This window comes from Cupressus sempervirens, chromosome 7 (genome assembly GCF_028749045.1).
Source record: "Cupressus sempervirens isolate cs-2001-9-10 chromosome 7, ASM2874904v1, whole genome shotgun sequence".
Lineage (NCBI taxonomy): Eukaryota > Viridiplantae > Streptophyta > Pinopsida > Cupressales > Cupressaceae > Cupressus > Cupressus sempervirens.
Genome location: NC_143124.1, coordinates 1,776,240 through 1,783,972, shown reverse-complemented (window position 1 = coordinate 1,783,972; position 7,733 = coordinate 1,776,240).

The window sequence follows — 7,733 nt, the reverse complement described above, 5'->3', positions numbered from 1 at the left end:
TTGATATAATTGAAATAGAAATAGACAAATAGAATATATATAAACACTCTTTTAGATGACTATGTATATATATATCATCTTTGATCGTGCTTTAAGACTTGGCATTTAAAGTAGTTTAGTCATTGTTACTTTGTGAACATCGATGATCTATTGTATGTAATATCTGTTGTTGTTTCTCTGCAATTTATGTTCATCAATTTCCTTGCATGATCGCTTTAAATCTACTTTAGTTTTTAACCCTTTTAATTAAATTGTCTTCGATGAAAAGACCATGGGCTTTTCATTCATATTTGTAAATTAATGAGTTAATTGTTACCTCACCGCCTAAGAGTGTGTGAGAGTTCCTTATGCACTTTCTGGTAAAAGTGTGCAATTGGTTATTGTTAGTTTCCTTGAATCTATTGATAAATTCTGTGAAGGGAGTCGTACCTATAAATAACAAATAACATGAAGTTTTCTCAAATAACAAATAAAACAAATAACATGAAGTTTTCTCAACTATTGTGAGCATTATTGTGTTTTCCAATCTTGGGTATAGAGTAAGTTTTGTGTAGTGGGAAAGGACAACCTGTTCACTAACAAAACCATAGAAATCTAAATTCACACTTATATCTTAAACAATACATGAGTCAATAATTAATTACAATAGCATGACTTAAAACAAGTAATCTAATGTAAGAATTGTATATAAGAAATCAAATCAAAACATACATAAAATAAAACACACTCTAATCTAAAACAAATCAGTAATATGATTGCATAAATTAAGGTATATAAACTATACACTATTTCTATGCATGAAAGCAAATGAAAATAATAACACATTGAAAATAAAAGCTCACAAACAATCTAAACTAGATCACTAGTCATTTTGAGAAGTGGATCTTGTCTCCTCAAAATGTTTGGTGATGAAAATTAAACAATCTTTAACATTCCTATGATCAAAATTATATTCCTTATTCATCCAAAAATATAGATTCTACACAAGTTGCTGCTATGGGAACAATCTTCTTACAAAAAATTGCATTTTTAATCTCACATCAGATCTAAGGTATAAATATGCTCTCTTATTGTTTACAAAAGATGAATATATATAAGTGCATGCTGAATAATAATAATAAGGAAACATTAAATAGTTTTTTGCAACAAACAAGTGAGCAAGAGGCTCACATAAATCCTTTGGAAGTAGCCACAAATTGAAGATTAGTTTGGTATAACTGTTGTACAACAAGTTAGGAAGAAAAGACAATGAAATAGAAGAAAATAGTTATCATTAACTTCAGCTGAAACCATCCCTTTCTCCATTTGAACAACTATCCATATCAATAGTTCTCTTTAGCATTTCAATTAGTTTCCAATCACAAATTTGTAAATGCCATAATGTTGAGGTGGATGAAAATAATCCAAATATCATAATCAAATATGGTTACAATTTTCTCCGCATGAGAAATCAATAGTTCTTCTCCAATATAGGATTGTAATTCCACCATATATAGAAATGGAATAACCCAAGTGAATAGAACAACTATTTGTTGCAAAAAAATGTAGAGTTCTTGCTACCCATAATAATAAATTTGGAATTACTGCTTTTAGAAAATCATTGACAACTCTTAAATGGTTTATTGTATTGAGATTTTGTCATATGCAATTATAATTGGGCCTATTTTGGACCATACCCATGTCTTGGATTTTCCAGATTTGCTCTCATTTGCTTGGAAATGACACTGCAAAACTTATTGTCATATTTTTGGCAAGAAATATTTGATCATAGACTAAAATAATAATCCAAGGCATAAAATAGTAATATTGATTAGTAAAAACAATCAATAATAAATTTGTATTAATTTATCCAAATACTATATTAAATATTACTTATTCATATTTAAACATATGCAATATTAGATGGTAAAATAGGATGAAATGGAATAAAAAAAAGATATGGAAGTGAATGTAATGGTATATAAAAATGATTAAAATACTGTTTCAAATAGGTCATAAATCACTCTCATCACACTCCACTTGAACAAGAAATCAAAGTTGCAGATCCTCAGTGGATTGGGAATGTCAAGTTGCAATAACTAGTTGTTGAGCAACATATTGTGAGTGCCAGGCAACAAAAAAATGATACCAAGACACATATTGTTAGTTTGTGGTGACTGATCAGGCAAGTACTATACATACTTCATAAATTCTTTTGGGTTCATAAATTATCTATGTAATCAAGATTGTTAGTTTTTCGGGCCCTATTTTATCAGGATTTTGAGCCGACATGTAATTAACCCTAAAGTGGTTTAATACTTGTATAAAAGGGCTTAGGGTTAGGGTTGTTTTATATTTGTGATACGAAGTTGGTTCTTGCGGTGGTATTGAGGTGTAAGGGATTACAGATTATAATCAAGTTGTAATTACTAGATCGTAATAATATTGGACTTGCTATTTAGTGGACGTAGCCTAGGTATTGGGTGAACCACATTAAATCTTGGTGCCTTGTGTTCTTTTTTGTGTGATCTATTATTTTCTATTATTGGTTATATTTGCATGTAATTGTTATTTTTGTTCGTGGTTTAATCCTAACACATATAGAGGAAGTCGAACACTAGGAAGAGAATGTCGAGCATGGAAAACTTAAATTAGAACTCAAACAAGAAAGTGATAATGAGCTTGAAATTATTTTTCAAGATGAACCTGTTGAAGAACAAATAAGGAAAGAGCCCATGTTAGCAAAATTTGTGAGAAGACATCATGCACTTGAACAAATCATTGGAGATAAAGAGTCTGGTGTTATGACAAGAAAAAGATGCATAAATGATACATGCTTACTTTGTGAGTTTGAGCCCAAACATTTGAAAGATTCTTTAGAGAATGAAGATTGAATACAATATATGAATGAAGAAATTGAACAGATTGAAAAGAACAAAACATGGTCTCTAGTACGTAGACCTGAAGACAACAATGATATTGGAACAAACTAGTTCCAGGAACAAGATAAATGAGAAAGGTGAAGGCACAAGGAATAAAGTTAGACTGGTATTGATACAAGGTAGGTTGGGAGTAAGTAAGGCCAATAGGCACACTCAGCTACCCAAACCACCATGCGAGAGTTAACACAACGGAAGAAAACATAAAAAAGAATAGAACCATAGAGAGAGAGAACAATATTCTTTATTAATTCATGAAAATATCATCATACATGCCCAGCTATAAGGCCTTCTGGGTTATAATCAGATACAAAATACATTCATGATCTAAGATCTAGCTTCAAATTCACACTTTCCAGTTCTGCTCTCCAATCCTCCCTCTAAAAACTACCCTAGCTCTAAGCCTAAACACTCTATTTATACTAGCCAAAACAACTTATAGATCATTTTAGAACATAGAGAAGTCACAAGGTGGCTCTCACCAAATATTAAATACCCGTCATGAAAATAAACCTAACATTAAATACTTGAAGAGCCACAAGTTGGCCTACAACACCAATTAAGTGTCCAAAAATTGATGTTCGAGAAAAATCAAGGTATCACATAGCTCTGATTGAATTAGAACTCATGCTTCAAACTATGGGTATTATTTTAGGTCCTCTAAAACCCCTTAAATGCACAAAGGTTGATTCACCAAGGATAAGTGTGCATCCATCCCGAAAGTCGAGCACAGAAAATTGTCATGTAATGATGTCAAAAATTGATACTCTGAGAGAATTGTCATATCTTCCAACTTTTGACGAATTAACTCCTACATATTTGACACAAGGAAGAACTCTAGGACCTTTCAACCCCTGAAAAGTGCATCCTCTCATTCATTGTGCAAAATTGGTTACATGGTCTACAACAGGCACCCAAAAATCAAAAAAAATACAGTTTCAGCAGGAAGGTAAAAATTGAAAACATGCAGGATAGTAGTGCAACCCAGGATGCTCCTACATTAGACAACCAGGGTTGGAAGAAATGATTCTCTTGAATCATTGAGATGCCACAACCTGAGCTGAATCCAACTCAGATTGAGAAATCCATGAAGCATCTTCCATAGGTTTGTTCTTCCACTTCACCAGATTTTCATAATAATCTTTTCCCCTTGTACTTTTACCAACTCTCTGATCCAATATTTATTCAACTTCTTCAATCTTCTTCTTAGGATTGTCCTCTGATACAATAACTTCATGATTTGACTCATGCTACTTGTATAAATCAACAACATTGGATATAGGAGATATACCCATGTCATCAGGTAACTCAATTTCATAAGCGTTTCCACTGTCAAACTTCTTCAAGGTCTTACAAGGCCCAAACTTCTTCATCTTTAGCTTATTGTATGTTTGAACTAGAAATATTCCTTTCTTTAGATGAACCATCACCTCATCACCAACTTGAAAATCATGATGTCTCCTAGATTGGTCAGCATTCTCCTTATACTTCTAATTACTTTGTTATATCCTCAACTTTACTTCCTTATGTAAAGATTTCATAAAATCAAAAAATTCTTCTCCTACAACACCTCTCTTTTCTTCACCAGTAATATCTTTCAAATTTGATACTCCTCTAGACTTCATTCCGGTAACAATCTCAAAAGGTGTCTTCCCTATACTCCTATTCACAGAATTATTATATGCAAATTCAGCTTATGCCAATATCATCTCCCAATTAATTGGTTTATTCCCAACTAATCATCTTAGCAAATTACCCAAGCTTATATTCACAACCTCTGTCTATGGATGGAATGTAGAACTAAACTTCAACTAAGTACCCATCTTCTTCCATAAAGTCTTCCAAAAATAACCAACAAACTTACTGTCTCTGTCAGAAATAATACTTCTTGGTAATCCATGCAATCTCAAAACCTCTTTAAAGAAAAGTTCAGCAACATGCTCAACATTTGATGTCTTCTTACATGGTATGAAATGAGCCATCTTAGAAAATCTATCCACTACAAAAAATATAGAATCATACCCCTTCACTATCTTAGGTAATCCAAGAACAAAATCCATACTGATGTCACTCCAAGGTTTCTCAAGAACAATAATAGGTGTATAAAACCAATATTTTGACTCGCTCCTTTTACAACTTGACAAAATCCATAACTCTTTACAAATTTCTAAACTTCCTTATACATTTGTGGCCAATAATACTTCTCTTTCAACAAATTCAATGTCTTATCAATTCCAAACTGTCCAGCCAATCTACCACTATATTTTTCCTTAATTAGATTCAACCTTATAGAACTTCTAGGAATACACAACTAAATACCTTTGAACAACATACCTTCTTGAATGAAATACTCATCATACTTACTTATGTGATTTGTTAGATTTGATGCTCTACACTCTCTCCACGCCTTAGAAAAATTAGGATCAACATCATACAACTCTTTCATTTCATCAAAACCAAGAGCTTCAACCTTCATTTTGTTCAACAAAGAATGTCTTGTACTCAATGCATCAACAACTCTATTAGTAACTCCACTCTTGTGCTTAATTACAAATGTAAAAATTTTCAAGTACTCAACCCACTTCATATGTTTCTAATTCAATTTATGTTGACTTCCCAAGTATTGTAAAGCTTTATGATCATTATACAAAACAAACTCCTTAGGAATCAAATAATGTCTCCACTTATTCAATGCTTGAACAATAGCATAAAATTCTTGGTCATACACAAAATACTTTCTTTTAGCATCATTCAACTTTTTACTGAAGAAAGCAATAGGTTTACCTTCTTGACTTAATATAGGTCCTATTGCACTACCACTTGCATTGCATTAAACTTGAAATACCTTATTGAAATCAGGCAAATCCAATATAGTTAATTCAACAACCTTTTGTTTCAAAGTCTCAAAACTCTTATCAGATCCATGTGTCCACTTGAATTCCTTTTTATCTCCTCTCATTGACTCAGTCATAGCATTACAAACAACACTAAAATTCTTTATAAACTTTCTGTAAAAACTAGCCAAACCATGAAATGATCTTACCTCACCCACATTCTTAGGTGTAGGCCACTCCAAAATCACTTTAACCTTCTCAACATCTATCTTCAATCCATTAGCTGAAATCACAAATCCCAAATACACAATCTCCCCTTGCATTAAAGAACACTTTTTTAGATTAATCAACAACTTTTCCTACTTCAACCTCTGCAATACTTGTCTAATATGCTCAAGATGTTCTTCCTTGGTCTTATTGAATATTAGAATGTCATCGAAATAAAAAATCACAAACTTACCCAAAAATACTTTCAGAACTTCATTCATCAACCTCATGAAAGTACTAGGTGCATTAGTCAAACCAAAAGACATTATTAACCATTCATACAAACCATCTTTTGTCTTGAAAGTAGTCTTCCATTCACCACCTTCTCTGATTCTAATATGATGATAGCCACTCTTCAAATAAATCTTGGTAAAATACTTTGCTCCACTCAAACAATCGATTATGTCATCCATCCTTGGCATAGGAAACCTATATTTTACTATGATTTTGTTAATAGCCTCTGGAATCAGTACACATTCTCCATTCTCCATTCTTTTTAGGTGCTAATATAGTAGGTACAACACATGGACTCAAATTTTCTTTGATCAAACCTTTTTGCAACAACTCATGCACTTGTCTATTAAGTTCTTCATTCTCTGTAGGTGTCAATCTATATGGTGCTTTGTTTGGCAAACTAGCACTAGGAATCAAATCCATACAATGACTTATACTTCTTACTAGAGGTAAACCATCATGAATATCCTCAGCAACAATAACCTTATACTCATTCAACAATTTTGTAATTTCCTTTGGTACTCAGCTACCACTATTTGTTGCTTGGCCATTACTACCAACACTCGGTCCTCTAGGAACTACAACAAAATAGACTTGATTCTTCTTCAATCCTTTGTCAAATTGTTTCCCATTAACCATGCAAAATTTTATCACATTACAATTAACCTCATCTGGACTTTCAATCAAAGGTAGCAATATTTGCTTGATCCCATTTAGCCAAAGATTATATTGATTCAATCTTCCATCATGTACAACATATCTATTATATTTCCAAGGTCTACCCAACAAAATACGACAACAATCCATGGGCATAATACCACACAAAACTTCATCAAAGTAATGCCCAATTTTGAACTTGACAATACATTGCTCACTTACCAATATCTTATGCTCATCTTTGATCCATGAAACATGATAAGATTTGGGATGTTCCAGCCTCTGCAACTGCAACTTTCTAACCAGCTGTTCTCATGCCAAATTTGTTGAACCCCCACTATCAATGATCACTTTGCAGCATTTTCCATCCATCTTACATCTGATCTTGAAAAGACTTCTTCTAAGGACAGGTACTTCCCTTATTACATAAGGTTCTTCTCACCATCAAATTTTCTCCAGCCTTAGTTCCACCTGGTGAAATCTTAATGTCTCCTTGAATAATAAGATTTCTATTATTCTATCCACTTTCAGAAGATATATATTGAAAAGATCTATGTCCCTCTTTACCACATCTAAAAAAATTGCCACGAAAACCACCTCTAGGATAAGAATTACCTCTTCCTCGGTAAGATCTAGTACCTCCTCAATAAGAACTACCACCTTTCCACACAGTCTTGTCCTTTTCATCATGCTTCCATTTAGATTTTCCTTTATCATGCACAAAACTATCAGATCTGCCACCTTCTCCATGAGATCTTCCTCTGCCTCTCTGGAATCTACCACCTCTACCTCTTTGTCTTTGTTCATACTTCTTTGTCAAGAT